Raw genomic sequence first — 16,924 nt, 5'->3', positions numbered from 1 at the left:
TACCGGTGTTATGTTCCTTTATTTTGCGTTCCTTACGCGATTGGGGATTTATGGGACCCCCTTGACAGTTCGCTTTGAATAAAACTCCTCCAGCAAGGCCCAACCTTGGTTTTAACATTTGCCACCTAAGCCTTTTTCCCTTGGGTTCTGCAGACTCAAGGGTCATCTTTATTTTAACCCCCGGGCCAGTGTTCCTCTGAGTGCTGGTCCAAACCGGGCGATGTCCGGCGCCCCCTGAGCAACTAGGGTCTATGCCAACCCGACGTCTTGCCCATCCGGTGTGCCTTGAGAACGAGATACGTGCGACTCCTATCGGGATTTGTCGGCACATCGGGTGGCTTTGCTGGTCTTGTTTTACCATTGTCGAAAAGTCTTGTAACCGGGATTCCGAGACTGATCGGGTCTTCCCGGGAGAAGGAATATCCTTCGTTGACCGTGAGAGCTTGTGATGGGCTAAGTTGGGACACCCCTGCAGGGTATTATCTTTCGAAAGCCGTGCCCGCGGTTATGTGGAAGATGGGAATTTGTTAATATCCGGTTGTAGAGAACTGGACACTTGACTTAATTAAAATACATCAACCGCGTGTGTAGCCGTGATGGTCTCTTTTCGGCGGGGTCCGGGAAGTGAACACGGTTTGGGTTATGTATGAATGTAAGCAGTTTCAGGATCACTTCTAGCTTCACGACCATTGCGTTGCTCCTCTTCTCGCTCTTACTTGCGTATGTTAGCCACCATATTTGCTTAGTGCTTGCTGCAGCTCCACCTCATTACCCCATCCTTCCTATAAGCTTAAATAGTCTTGATCTCGCGGGTGTGAGATTGCTGAGTCCTCGTGACTCACAGATTCTACCAAAACAGTTGTAGGTGCCGACGATACCAGTGCAGGTGACGGAACCAAGCTCAAGTGGGAGTTCGACGAGGAACTTGGCCGTTACTATGTTTCGTTTCCTGATGATCAGTAGTGGAGCCCAGTTGGCACGATCGAGGATCTAGCATTTGGGGTTCTCTTCTTTTATTTTGGTTCCGTAGTCGGATCTTGATTGTACTCTGAATGATGTATGTTTAATTTATGTATTGTGTGAAGTGGCGACTGTAAGCCAACTCTTTATCCCATTCTTGTTCATTACATGGGATTGTGTGAAGATGACCGTTCTTGCGACAAAACCACCATGCGGTTATGCCTCCAAGTCATGCCTCAACACGTGGGAGATATAGCCGCATCGTGGGCGTTACATCGACGCAGAGTACACGGAGCGTGCCACTGGGAAGATCCAACGCGCCGCTGTCTTTCAGCTATGCCTCGAAGATGATGTTTTGGTCTACCACATCATACACGCGCCCTCCATACCAGGTGAGCTTCACGATTTCTTGTCTCGGGAGGACATATACTTCTGTGCGGCAGCCATCGCAGGGGACAAACAGAAGTTGGAGCCGTACAACCTTGATTTGAAAAGCATCGCTGACCTACAAACCAAAATAAAATTTCCTATAGAAGATTGTGATAAACCGACACCATCCCTATTCGACGTAGCAAATTTGTGCTAGGAACAAATCATCAAAAGGGTGATGAGACGCTGGCATTAAGGTCGTCTGGATGGGAGAACTATCCCTTGACGTACGAGCGGATAAAATATGCTGCCCTCGATGCCCGTGTGAGTTCCGAGATAGCTGCAAGGTCCAGAGAGCTTGTTGCGAAGCCGTCTCCCACAGAAAATGAGAACGAGAAGAAGAAGAAGAAGAAGAAGAATAAGAAGATGCTGCACCAGCAGCAGGGCATTATGGATGGATGAACTATTTCCTCTCTTGTAAAAAAATATTCCCTCTCTATGTATATTGATATAGATGGACTATTTCAATGGTGTGCATGTCTTTGGAACAAGTAGTAGCGTGGGTCCGCTTGACTATAAGGAACTATTTATCCGCCTAGCTTTCTCTACTACTCCTTCCAGTGATCGGTTTGCAATGCATGTGTCCATAGACATGACAGCTTGTCCATGGAAGTTCAACTACGACGACCATCACGTTTCATCCACTGCCACTCGCGATTCCCACAACGCCGCTCCAACCCACGGCACCACGTCCCCCGACATGCGCCTCACCCCTCTCGGCCGCACCACCCCTCTGCCTTTGTGTGCATGACATGTGGGCCACCTTAAATGCGGCGAGCATCAAGTTTCTACCACAGCCACACGCGATTCCAACGACGCCACACGAACCCATGACACCACACGTCCCCCGACCTGCGGCTCACCCCTCTCGGCCCCACTGCCCCTCTAAATTTGAATTTGAAACTTATAAAACAAAAAGATTCGAAACAAATAAACTAGGAGAGAGGGAGTATATTGTAGGATGTGTCCCATACGAAACAAGTCCCCTGGTTTGTCACTGCGAAGATGCGGTTAGAAAGGGGCACAACGTCTTCGTACTCGTACGGCAACAAATCGGCCGCAGACAGCATGGTCCACCTTTGACCGCCATGTGTAAGGTTCGTGCTATCTTATTCAATCTCACCGTGGTTCTATCGTACCAATTCATGCGGTGGCCCATTGCATGGCTGATCCCAATGTTGGACAAAGGTTCTACGGGAACGGTGTCACCGTTGTAAATGTTGTGCAAATTGATGTTGGTACCCTCCCGTACATATGCAAGCCAATCTCTACTCGCACCGAGCCTAACCTGTGAAACAGTGGGCAGGGGGAGAATTAGGAAATGGACACGAAAGTAGTCTTTAGAATGCATTTACTACGTGATCAAACTCATCTTACTTGCTCATCGGAGGAAATCCGAGTGCCCCTCAACGTCGGCATCTTAAGGGGCGTCGACTTGCAACTACGGCCACGCCGCGCTGGAGAGACCCCCAAGGAAACATCCTCGTGCGTTCCACGGAACATCAAGATGCATTTGTATGAGTAGTTTATCTTGTGAGAGAAAAGGATGAACAAGGGAAGGCCTCTAGAGATAGAGATAGACACTACTACTACCAATGTGCTGGCCCGTGCGTTGCAATGGATCCAAAGTAGTAGAATAATACTTGTTCACGTTCTTGAAATATAAACACTCTAGTTTTGATATGCATGTGTCAGCAGACATGACAGCTTGTCCATGGAAGTTGAACCACGGCGACCATCACGTTTCTTGTTTCTACCACTGCCACACCCACACGCGATTCCCACGATGCCGCTCCAACCCTACCTGTAAGCACGACGTCCCCCGACGTGGACATGGATCCTCTGACGTGGCTATCACTGCCTTACCCTGCCTTTCCTTCGCTGACTGGTGGGACCCACACTTGCGGGTCCCACATGTCAGTGATAGAATGGTAGGATTGTTCACGTCAGGGGATCCTCATCCCCCCGACGTGCGCCTCATCCCTCTCGGCCCCACCGCTCCTCTGCCTTTCTGTGCAAGACATGCGGGCCAGCTGAACTGCGACGACCATCAACTTTCTACCACAGCCACACCCGATTGGACGCGGTTTGCCTGCTCCGCTACTGTGCTCCGATTCGTACTCCAGCACCATCGAATTTTCATCCAGCGGCTGTGACACATTTCGTCCCAGGCATCAATCCTCAGCTGGAGTACTTCTGTACTACAGTTAGTACCCGCCGGTGTGGCCATCTATGCCTCGTAACGCCCCGACGCCCAGCTGTGGCACCCTCGCCACGGCCACGCCACCACCGGCCGGTTCATCTCGAACGAGTGAGTCGCGAACCACACCACCACCATGAGAATGACATGTGGGCCAGCCGCATTTAAGGTCCGCATGTCATTGACTCATAGGCCGGGCACTAAGCCACTGAAGTTCGGTCCCGTGGGCCCCGAGAGGGAAATGTAACTCCTGCGGCAGGCCTTGTGGTGCTCCCGCAGTATGAGCTCGTGCCAAACCCGGAATTTGTTTCTTACTACTACCAACTACTAGTAAGGTACACGTGCATTGCACGCATGAGATTCTGGTGGTTTGTGCATTATGCTTCTACATGTGGAGTCTAGATTCTACATGTGGCAAAATCTGGTGGAATGTGGATGATATCCAACGGGCAGTAGTGCTCGGATTTGCAGTCTTTGTACCGTCGGATTGGCTTCATCCAACGACCAACTTTCAAAGTTATGGTTTGGTTTGTAGCCTAAGGTTGCCACGCCTAAGCTTAGGCGTGCCACAAGTGTGTTTGGTTGCGTTCTCGTCTCAGCATAGTTGTTCCCTCTTCATGCATGCTCAACTCAACACCCCTCTTCATGTATGCTCTCTTCATGCATGCTTCTAGTGTATTTGTGCTAATCTATTGTGGACTCATGCACCCTCCATACACTCTACCAAACACCAAAAGTGGGTCGAGAAGGGAACTCTTGGGATCATGCACCCTTCATACACCCTACCAAACACACCAGGCATGTGTTTGGTTCATTGCTACACTTGTGGCTTGCCACACTTTTCTAGCTACATGGTCCACATGTCATAGACTCAACTTCTTGCCAAATCTTGCCACACTTGTGGTGGCCATTTTGTTAGCCACATTTTTTGTGGCAGACACACTTTGCCTAAGCTTAGTTGTGGCAAAGTTAGTCATGAATGAAGTTCAACCATGGAGTCTTCTATATTCTACATGTGGCAGAATCTGGTGGAATGTAGATGATATCCAACGACCAGTAGTGCTCGGATTTGCCATCTTTGTACCGTCGGATTGGCTTCATCCAACGACCAACTTTCAAGTTATTCACACACTATATAGGGGTATAGATATAGATGTGTCGGCCCGTTGTAATGGATCCAAAGTATATCTGTTTAGTGGAGTGCACTCTAAACACATTATCTATTTATTTTTCTCTAACCTTCCGTAGCCATGCAACCAAGCCACATAAGCTTCATGGGTGCCCCCACATCATATTATTCATACTACGTTGACTGAAAAAAAGATAAATCACCCAAAACAAGATCTTCCCGTTTTTTGTTCCTACGATGTTGTGCCGTGCACGTACCTACTAGTTGTATAGTGGTAGTACTAGTAGGAGTAGAGTAGTACGGAATGCTCCTACTCTACCAATGAGCCCCATCTGACACCAAATTTCTTGGCTTTCGTGCGACAGCTAGATCTTCACCTCGTTTCTATTTTCCAACCTGGCGGCGGGCGGGGTGCGGTTTGCCAATAGTCGGTCTGCTCAACGGCGGTCCCACATGAAAGTGAAAATGCTAGGCAACACGCCTTCCCTAAGCTATGTGTCATGCCGGACGGGCCGTGGAGTACTCCCAATTCCCGGGCGTGTGTGGGGGGAGTGCGGCGCGAATGCGGCAGGCCTTTTCCTTTTACTAGCAATGTGCCCGTGCGTTGCAACGGATCCAAAGTAGTAGAATAGTAGTACTTGTTCACAAACTTGAAAGAAATCACTCTTGTTTTGATATAATCCTAATATATTACTCCCTCCGTTCCTAAATATTTGTCTTTTTAGAGATTTCAAATGGACTATCACATACGGATTATATAGACATATTTTGAAGTGTAGATTCACTCATTTTGCTCCGTATGTAGTCACTTATTGAAATCTCTAGAAAGACAAATATTTAGGAACGGAGGGAGTACTTTTCACTCAAAATATATTTCTCAGGCTGTTTTGATGAGGTGAGGGAGGGACGTGGTTGCTTTCAAGATAATAAGGGGTTTTCTGCAAATTGGAGCAGAGATGTGGGCTATTGTTGCAAAAATGCCACAACTTACCTCACAGCCGTTAGATGCAGATCTAATGGTCAGAAACGATGGATGGCCGACACACGACCATCACCACTGAGTCTTTTATAGGAGTAGGAGTAGAGAAACATGTATAAATTGTAACATTTTGGTTCTGCTCCTTGGCACGATCGATAGATAGAAATAACGATTGGAAACGCTAGGGCGGGGCTATTTCCGCCAGATAAGCAGGGTACGTAGTAGCTAGGTTGGCACATCGTCGGTTTGGTCACACGCGGTCCGACATGTTCTAGTGTTTCTAGCAAGATGCCCGCGCGTTGCACGAAGTTGATGGAAAAGGTAAGCACAACTTATAAATTGACGGATGGAGTACTAGTTACAGTGATGCATATAATTAAGCAAAGGGATCGCACATGTCGGTATTGACTGGAACGAGAATGCAACCGCACAATAAGAATTAAGGCCACAATGATGATGCGATCGCAGTGGTGGTTACAGAAGGCAAGAAGAAAGATGCATCCATCAACGTACAACCTCCTCCTCCTCAACTTAGTGCGCCGGGCCACCGACCGGCGGCTAAGGAGCGGCGGCTTTTGTGACGAGGTCGAGGTGCTTCTCAGCAAAGTCATCCAAGGCTTCCAGCCGGTTGAGGAAGGCTAACGTCATAGCGTCCTCACTGGCCTTGTAGATACCTATGTGCACGATTTGCTCGTACACGTGGATGTGTAGGTCGACGAATTCTTGCAGGGCGAGGCGCCTCGCGGCGAGCGCGACCTCCAGGTGGACATTCTTCGTGGCGTCGGCGGGCAGTCGCAGGGCCACCAGTGCTTGAAAGAGGTTTCGACCATGGAGGCCGATTAGGGTGGCAGGTAATGAGGAGCCCGGGCACGCGGGCTGGAGGAGTACGGCGATGTCGTCCGCGAGCTTCTTGAGGACGGTGAACTTGTTGGTGGTGGCAACGATCATCTGGTCCAACTGAGAGTCGTTGTTGGCGTCGACGGCGGCCATCCACCAGCCGGTCTCCAACACCGTCTGGAGACGATCCTCGGCGCCATGCCGCAGGCCGACGTCGTGGACCATCTGGCACAGCTACTGGCCGCTCGCACGCATCGCCGCCATGGGTCTGGAGTGAGCTCTTTTGCGCTTAGTGTAGGTGCTTAGGCAAATGCTTAGGTGCGTACGATGTGGTAGATGCATTGGAATGGAGGGGCGCCTTTATATGAGGGCAAACTGCGTTGCATTCACATCGTGCAGCCTCTTTTCCCAGTTCTCCTCCCATTACTTCCCTCATGCATTAATTGAAGGAGGATGCATTGGTCGTTCAACATTTCGGGAACCGCTACTGCCTCCCTCGTCTGCATTAAAGCCGTATCGGGAACTGCGCCGCCTGCTATCAAATCGAATAGTACTGCGCCGCCCGCTGCACCCCCAGCTGAACACGCCTCCTCGCCTCCATCAAACCCCTCCGTTAAACCCGCATGCAAAACGAGAAACCTACTCCGGCCACACGTCCGTTCATGAGCGGGCCAGAATTAAACGCAACACCGGCCGAGCTCCTCCCGTCCGCCCTCATTTTAAACGAGGCCAGACGCCGACCAAGCTCCTACTGTCCTCCCTCTATTTACACGAGGCCAGGTAGACAGCGGGCAAGAATCGCACCCCTCCGCCGCTCCCCCATCTCCTCCTTCACCATTTTCTCCACTCTTTCGATGGCTTCCGAGGAGCCGTTCTCCGGATACGGCTGAGGCCGCTCGGTGCTTCACCAACCTCGCTTGGCCCGACGGAGCCAGTTGCCGCCCCAAGCAGGCGCGTGGTTCAGTAACTCGCCGCTCCAGTTCAGCTCGATGAGGAGTGGCGAGCTGCTCCACGCCGGCACGGCGGTGAGCACACCGGTACGGGCGTCGTCGCTGCCGCGTCGTACCGCGCCACCAGTGTCTGCGGTGCCGCGCCTCCGTGCCTGCGGCAGCGCCATGCAGGCAGAGACAAAAGCCGGGTGCGTGGAGAGCAACGAGTCGGTGGCCAACTTCTCCGTGTCCGCCGCCATCATCAAGGAAAAGTAGAACACGGGAGGGCACCGCCACTTGGGTCCCATGAAGGCCACCACCGAGGCGACGACTGCGCATTCAGGTGGTTTCTTTGCTTCTTCGTCTCTTCCGAGGACCTTCGTCGACCCCACAAAGTGTCTGCCGGACATGAGGAAGACAAAGGGATCCGTGGGCGGCCATTTAGATTATGTACTCCCTCTCCAGCTGGCGGGAAATTTTTGTTCTAAGAATGGATAAATTGTATGTATCTATAACTAAAATAAGTCTAGATACATCCATTTCTAGGACAAGTATTTCCGTACGGAGGGAGTATTAATTATACCAAGAGAGCCGGATTGGCACCGCTTAGTTCAGGTAAATGTAATGAAATCCATCATGTTTATATGAAGATCCGGCTTTTTAATACGAAATCCTTCATGCTTATATGAAATCAGTCCATGCTTGCACGAATTTCATCTGGTTGGTTAGAGTTGTGAAACTGTATGCCACTGGCGTTTGATGCCGTTCTCCGCGGAAGGAAATTTGTCGGCTGCCGTTGGAGATGCTCTTATGCTGGAAATAATAGAGTGACATCCAATCCATTTGAGTTAATTGCGTGTATGATTGTCCCTCTATAAAAAGTTAATTGCATGTACAGTGTACACGTGACTTGCAGGGTGGCTACAGCTTCGTACAGAAAGTTAAAAAGTAACAAGTCCATCCTTAATCTTGTATTCTAAGTACTCTGTGTGTTCCACTATCAATACCATAGCGAAAGAAGTATATATTAAATAAGTAATATATAATATAAAAATCTAAAGTTGAAGACAGAATTCGAACTCATGTCATCGCGTTGCGAGCATCCGGCGCTAACCAGTCCAGCACATTTTTGTTGTAGACCATGCTGGAGATATATCTCCATGTCTACTCTTATACTCCATCCGTTCCTAAATATTTGTCTTTTTCAGATTTCAAATGGACTACCACATACGGATGTGTATGTAGACATATTTTAGAGTGTAGATACACTCATTTTGCTCCATATGTAGTCACTTGTTGAAATCTCTAAAAAGATAAATATTTAGGAACGGAGGGAGTAGAAAATAGAGTTGGTGATGATGGTGTGCGTGCCATCCTGCCAATATAGGCCGTCGGATTTATATCTAACAGATAGGAAGAAAACTATGGCAATTTTGCAGAAATATACCCACACACCTCTCCACGTTCGCAAATACGACCTTCCCTTGTTCATCCTTTTCTCTCACAAGATAAACTACTCATACAAATGCATCTTGATGTTCCGTGCAACGCACGGGCATCTAGCTAGTTTCTTTTAAAATAGTTACTACGATAATTGGGTTGAAGTGATATATTTTATGTCTGCCCCGAATGATTCCAGATTCACTAGTAGTAACAAAGAAAAGGTTGCCTTGTTAATTAACAGAAAACAGGGTGAAAACTATCACATGAGGCCGGTAAAAACGAGGCACACTGGGTTCAGCGTCATCGTCACTACAGGTGCGCGCGCGAGAAGTCTACATATCGAGGGGGTACTGAGCGAGGCACAGAGACACAATGTTCGAGAGAGAAACCAATTGACAGATTACGATCAGATCGAGTTGTCACCCTTCTGCTGTCATTGTTGGGGTGGGGGGAGGGGGAGAGAGAGAAAGACGTATCGAGAGTGTGCGCGGTAGGCACAGAGGCACAACTAGCGAGTGTGTGTGTATGTGTGTGTGTGTTTGAAAGAGGAGCAGATAGATTACTATCAAGATCGAGGTGCCGCCCTACTCCTTCGGTGTCGGGTAGTGTGTGTGTGAGAGAGAGAGAGAGAAGCCAGTCGATAGATTAGTATCAAGATCGAGGTGTCACCCTACTCCTTCGGTGTTGGGAAGTGTGTGTGTGTGTGGTTGTGTGGGTGTGGGTGTGTGTGTCGGGGGGGGGGGGCAGTGACATTTACATATCCCTACTCTTATAAAAAACAGAGTTGGTGATGATGGTGTTCCTGCCATCCTGCAATATAGGCCATCCGATTTATATCCGACGGATAGGAAGGAAACTGTGGCAATTTTGCAAAAAGATACCGACACCCCTCTCCACATTTGCAAATAAGGCATTCCCTCGTTCATCCTTTTCTCCCACAAGATAAACTACTCATACAAATGCATCTTGATGTTCGGTGCAACGCATGGGCATCTTGCTAGTAGGGAGAATGAGTTTGTGTGACACACATCTAGCTATATTAAGGGATAGGTAGATAGCATTTGTGCGAGGCATACTTAAAGCATCACGAAGATAAACAAAATTGTGTGCATGCAAGTGCCAGAAAAAATGAAGCGAGAAACAATGTGTGCGTGTGCGCGCGCGTGTGTGAGAGAGAGAGAGAGCGAAATCTCAAAACAAAAGGTGCTCTGCTGGAATCCCATTGTATGTATTCGTATGGTTCTGGAACTCGAGTTAACCTTAGGCATATGTGTGAGAGACATTATTATACTTTGAGACATTAGTGGCTGTGGGTGGGCGGAATTAAAGGGGTGGGCGTGTTCGACAGAGAGAGCGTGTGTGTTTCTGCGTGAGAGACTTGTAGGACGGGGTAGAAAGACGAGTTCTAACCTTGACGGAGGGAGAGAAATACATGAAGTGCACGTGTGTGATTCCGATGCCCACATGGAAATGAGATATGTATGCGTGTGAGAGAGATTGCACAATTCATTCACATATCACTATCTAGCGATCGTGGACGTGCATCGCTTGAACATAAATCAATATCTACTTCGTATCGTGGCCAAAGGTACAATATCGATTCAACGCTATAAAGATTGGACACTCACATATCACATTTTTTCTATTTAAATAAACCTTTTCAGTTGTGCATGCCAAAGTTACAGTGATGTTTCTTCAAACAACCAATGTAGCTATCATGTACATGCACCATTGTTACTCTTGCATTCAAAATCATTAGTCATGGATGATTTAAGGTTCTATTATGAAGTAATATATGTAATATTCATATATGAATTCAACGGGTACGCAATTTATGAAATGGAGGCTATGTAATCATATGAGGTAACACTTTTAAGTAGCGGACTACAATATCCATTTCTTTTTGTGCGCCTCTACACTAACACGTCAATGCATTATGTTTAAAGTAAATAACCAATTGCACTAAATTATCTATTTACACGAGAAATACATAGGCTGAGCGTTTGATCCCTTTTTTGTGAACGCGCCAGTACAGCCGTACGATTGGCCGCGCTCGTGTGAATGTCCAAGTTATCGGCGCATCATCCCGAGTTATTGTCTTTTTTTCTGGGGTGGACTTCACACCAATTATTAACTGCTAACGCGTGCCCCATGTACACAGTCTCGCATGACCTTCCCGCTAGCACGATTCAAAATTAGTTGAAACTGGATACGAACGATCCCGCGGGCGGCAAAATCTCCCGCCTCCTTCTAAAATTTCCGCCACCTTAGTCTTTAGCATGCGAAATTCCCCTTTTGTCCTTGGTGCACGGAGACCAACAGTTACAATACCACCCTCATCTACATAATAGGTCGGGGCTGCTTTGGTAACTTCCGGTTCCCCCCACTACACAGCACCCCCATTTCCTCTCCCCCTCTCGCAAAAACGACTAACTCCACAGCACCAGAGCATCTCACATCACGCCGTCCGTACTTCCTCGGCCTTTCTCCCCTCCCCTCTCGAAACCCTAGACTGCTCATCCACCGGCGTACCAGAGCCCATTCACTGCCAGCGGCGTCCACCTCGCCGGATCTACTTCTGCGGCCGCATCTACCCCTCCCACCTCCCCTAGAAACAAGTAGACTGCTCATCCACCACTATACCACAACCCATTCAGTGCCGGCCTTGTCCACGGCGCCGGATCTGCTTCGCCGGTACTCTCGTCAACCGCAGCACATCTGCAGCGGCTCATTCGTACTCCCCACCGAAGACGCTTCGTCCACACCCCCCTCGGAGCCGCCCCACAGGCGCCCCCGTCGACGGCCTTCGATCCTCTTCGCTGACACCTTCCTCAACCCCTCCGGAGCCGCTTCGCCGAAACCATCGTCAATCCCACCGGAGTAGCTTCACCTATACCATTTTCAACCCTAGCGGGGCCGCTTTGCCAACTCACAAGTCCACGGCCTCAGATCTGCTTCCTCGCACCCTCATCCAACCTACCGGAGCAGCTTCTGACGCCCCGTCAACGGCCGCAGATCCGCATCATTGACACCATCCTTAACCCAACCACCGGAGCAGCTTCACCTACGCCCTCGTCCACGGCCACAGATCCGCTTCGCCCACACTGTAGTCCACCCTACCGGAGCCGCTCCACAAACACCCTACTCGACGGTTCTAGATCCTTACCGGACCCTGACAGCCAGCGCAGTGTCATCACCCTTCACGTTTCTAACCTGATTCCACCGTCTGGCAAGATGCCAAGCACCCGCCACGACCTAGGTACTTGTCACCTTTAAACCCGTCCAGCATCACCTGCCCGATGTACTTCAAATATACTAACAGGTCGCTGTTACCTGTTATGCAGCTGGTAAAAACTACAAGGACAATGTTTCTTCTGGATCTAACAGCTTGGCCAACCAAGATCCTGGACCGAAGCATTGCTATGATCTTGTAAGCGTGTCTCTCTCTCTTGTATTGTTCTATGCCTGCCAGCGTGCTTTGCTAGGATTTTCGACCAGTAATCCCTTTGTGCAGACAATGATTTCTACTACTGGCTGCTAAATTAGATATGTAGATGTCATACATGATACTACCTCGTACCTCCGTTCCTAAATATAAGTCTTTCTATAGATTCCACTATAGGCTACATACGGAGCAAAATGAGTGAATCTGCACTCGAAAATGCATCTATATACATCTGTATGTGGTCCATACTAGAATCTCTACATAGACATATATTTAGGAAAAGAGGCAGTACATTACACAAAATCGTAGGTGGCATGTAGGAATTCCAGTACACTACATTAGGCTCCCTTAGAGTGTCTGCTAGTCCAGCACACAGAGTCATGGCTAGTTTATGCTACGCACACAATCATTAATTGGTGGTTTAAATATGTGCAAGGGATATGCAATGTATTATCATGTAGAGATGTCTGAAATTAGTCGTGTCAACTTGCAGATAGGGTTACACAATGAAAAAGTACAAGATGTATGTGGCAATTTCATGGAACATCACAAAAAAAGGAGAGCCAGCGGTGAACCTATACAGTGTGCTATGGTACGTCACTCCTCCATTGCAATCATCGTGACATGTTATTTGTATGTTAGTTCTATTGGCCAAGTTTCTTAGGGACAGTTATTACGAGTTATCCTAAGAAAATAAGAACCTGTGAATATAAGCTCCATGTAATAAGCCAACTAGTTCTTTCCATTGCGTTTTCAACTTATCTTTGGTATGATCAGTGAAAAGTCTAGATTGCATTATATTTTTTCATTTTGCTTCCCATAATTTGACTTGCAAACATCACAAATTGAACCCAGTGCAATAATTAATATGATAGGAAAACAGACCATCACTATTTGCTCAAAATGCAAATACAAAGATACCATCTACTTGGCACAATCTACTTTGGTCAATGTTTTCCATAGAGATCCCATTACCTAATTTAAACGAAAAATGCATGACCCACATTTAAATGAAGAACAATTATTTATTGAAATTCGATGGTCCAAGTGGCTGGTTATTATCATATAGCAGCACCACCTGAAAGCATCATATAGCAGCAGCTCATAGCAACTCATCATACAGCAGCAGCAGCAGCAGTAGTGTGCAATTCATCATATACCAGCAGCAGCTCATAGCAATTCATCATATAGCAGGAGCAGCTCATAGCAATTCATCATATAGCAGCAGCAGGAGCAGCTCATAGCAATTCATTATATAGCAGCAGCAAGAGCAGCTCATAGCAATTCATCATATAGCATCAGCAGGAGCAGCTCATAGCAATTCATCATACAACAGCAGCAGGAGCAGCTTATAGCAACTCATCATATAGCAGCAGCAGCTCATAGCAATTCATCATATAGCAGCAGCAGCAGCTCATAGCAATTCATCATATAGCAGCAGCAGCTCATATCAATTCATCATATAGCAGTAGCAGGAGCAGCTCATAGCAATGCATCATATAGCAGCAGTAGAAGCAGCTCATAGCAATTCATCGTATAGTGGATCAGAATGAAAATTTGGCAAAAAATCAAAGGAGATCCTCACCATGTTGGATGAGCTCATCCTTCAACAGCACCTCAAGGCCACGGCCTGGGAGGTGGGGAGGGGGAATAAGGTGCCTTCTGCCGCAGTGTGGCATCAGCCATAGTTGTGCAGCGCCTGCCGGAGTAGTGCGTTGGATGAACCACAGTGGAGCAGCTGCTGGAGACCATGAGAATGAGGGGCGGCGTCAGAGGGAGGAGCAGCCAGGGAGATTTACCCCTACCCGCCGGCCATGTAGCCTAGCTGGACAGAGCATCGTCGAGGACCAGGCCAGATGGGACAAATGGTGACGGCTTGCTGGAGGAACCATAGTGCTGCAGGCAAGGGATCAAGGTAGAGGGAAAGGGGAGAGGAGATGCAAGCGGGCAGGGCAATGAACGCTTGCGTGTTTGTTTTTACTTGAGGGTGAGGTGTGACGCGGGCGTCACCAGTTGCATTTTGAGTGTAATATAGGCAGACAACAGAGTCATTTCACTATTCCCCTTCCCTTCAATTTTTTGTGAGGTTCTACCTGAAACACCCCCCTTCAAAGTGAAATTAGTTAAGCCCAAGCCCATAACTCAAAAATGACTTCTTTACATCTTTTATGGCTTATTTTGACAATAAGCCCTGAAAAGACGGAATAGAACTGGCCCTTAACCTGCAATTCAATTGTGCATGCAATGATGAATCACGCCTGCCTGCTATAGTGTACATTTAGGCATCATCATACATGGCATAACCTAATACATGTGCATTCCATTGTAGAATCTAGAATATGCAATGTTTATGTTAGTTCATACGTTGCACATGATGTTTAAATGCCCCTTAAATCTGGTCGGTCAAGTGATGGTCTTTAAGCCTCCTTCTTTGCTTCTTTTCTTGATATGTAAGATTTGCTCACACATCTGTTCAATTGCTTGTTTGCATCAGCCAGCCATACTAGGACTGTTTGCTTTGATTACTTGTTGTTCTTGACCTAACACTCTAAGAGAGCTTGTCAACGATTTAAACACTAAGGGATGCTGTAGTGGGGCCTTTTCTAACTCATAGGTGACATAAAGGTTTGGCTGTACACTAAAGTAGGCTCTCCAAGAGTACCTGGAGATCCAGTTCGAAGGTATGCCTAGTTTTTACATAGTGCAGACATACTAAATGCTCATTTCATTGTGTGCAAGTGCAAGAGATGAGGCATGTTTCATTATGTGGTGTTGTTTTGTTATAATCTCATCCTTTTTTGTTCACAGATTGGAAAGTATGCATATTTATCTTCCAAGGAGACGAGTAACTAGTTTGTGTCACCTTGCAGAGGGGGTGCAATGAAGATAAGATTGAGGATTTCCAAGTACAAGATGTTAGGAAGGAGCCTTGCAAGAGAAGTAGGAGCTGCACTGAGCCTCTTCAACCTGTTAAGGTAAGTCACTGTATCCAACTCAACAGTTCAATTCCTTGTTTGTTTCAGGTACTTGTATAACTATTAGTTGACATAATTAAAGGCCTTACCATTTAATTACTCTGCCGAAGTGTGCCTGGAGCTTTGAATTCTATTAACCAACTATTATTGCATGAGGCTCACAATCTAGTTTATACTAGGCTATTGATTGCATAGTTTTGCTTGCTATAGTATGTTTGTATGAAACCCTCTGCTATTCATTATGCTCCCTAAGACTTTAATTGAGCTACAGAATGGCCAACTGCTTGCTTACTTCTACGCAACGTGTTGTCTAAATTTGTAACTTGTCTGTGTTTTGGATTGGGCCCCAACATCATGCTCCTCTGGTGAGCTAAGAGAGATTTCTGTATGTAGGCTGCACAGACTACCTTTTTATAATTTTTAAAATATCACCTGCTTATGCTTCATGACGTGTAACATTATTGTTAGTCCTGTTTTGCCATGTACAAAATAGTCTGTCTTGCTCGCTTCACTGTTGTAACTATATTTTTGCCCTAGTCATGTGTACTTACAGAAACATTTCAGGATGAAGTGACATCAACACAAAGATCTGCGAGCAGTGCGGCATGGCCGTTACCGAATGATTATGGATTGGAATTGGAATGTTCTGATGTTCTCGAGCATCAACTAGAGGTGGCAAGACAACGTGTACATGATTCTGAACGTACAATCAACAAGTTGAGACTGGACATGCAGGTATTAGATGCAGGAGTCAAAAAAATGAAACAAGACACAGAGGTAACAACGAAGGAATTGGAGATTTTGCAGACTGAAATTTGTGCTATCTAAATCCGGCCAATCCTATTTTCTGAAGAGATTATAGTTCAAATGGTAAGTTATGTTGATGCGTGTCCATGATGTATGAGCTGTATTTGCCCAGTGTACGTAATTTGCTATTTGTGTATGCTTTATTATCACTGGTGCCGAACCATAATGCCTAGTGGGTATAATCGGCTATAATTTCTTTATTGTATAGTGTAGGATTATTCTACGTTTCTATGCCTTAGTCTCTTTATTGTATAGTGTATGTTTTTTAGAGGTGATAGTATAGAGTAGGATAATTCTTTGAATATGCTATATCATTCAAACGGGGGCCAACTCGCCCAAACTTTGTAGTGACCATGGCCCTCCACAGGCCGTACGATCCATGGGCCATCTACGGGATGGACGATCCATGGCCTTCTATGGTCGTCGGATCCGTAGGCCTTCTATGGGCTGTCGGATCCATGGGCCTTCTATCGGCTGTCGGATCCATGGGCCTTCTATGGGCCATCGGATCCATGGGCCTTCTATGGGCCGTCGGATCAATGGGCCTTCTATGGGCCGCCGGGTCAATGGGCCTTCTACGTCCCGTAGGATCCATGGGCCTTCTACGGGCCATCTCATCTATGGGCCTTGTACGGGCCGTATAAGGGGCCGTAAACGGGCTAGAGTGGAAATCGTATGTTTTATGGGTTGACCATAATGGGCCGTTAATAGGCCATATTTGATGATGCTATGAAAATGGCCCAACAGATTAACGGGCCACAAACTGGCCGACTGTATCCACGTGCTGAGTT

Source organism: Aegilops tauschii, chromosome 3 (assembly GCF_002575655.3).
Source record: "Aegilops tauschii subsp. strangulata cultivar AL8/78 chromosome 3, Aet v6.0, whole genome shotgun sequence".
NCBI classification, from domain to species: Eukaryota; Viridiplantae; Streptophyta; class Magnoliopsida; order Poales; family Poaceae; genus Aegilops; species Aegilops tauschii.
The sequence above is the reverse complement of the archived record's forward strand: the minus strand, read 5'-3'. Positions refer to the sequence as shown.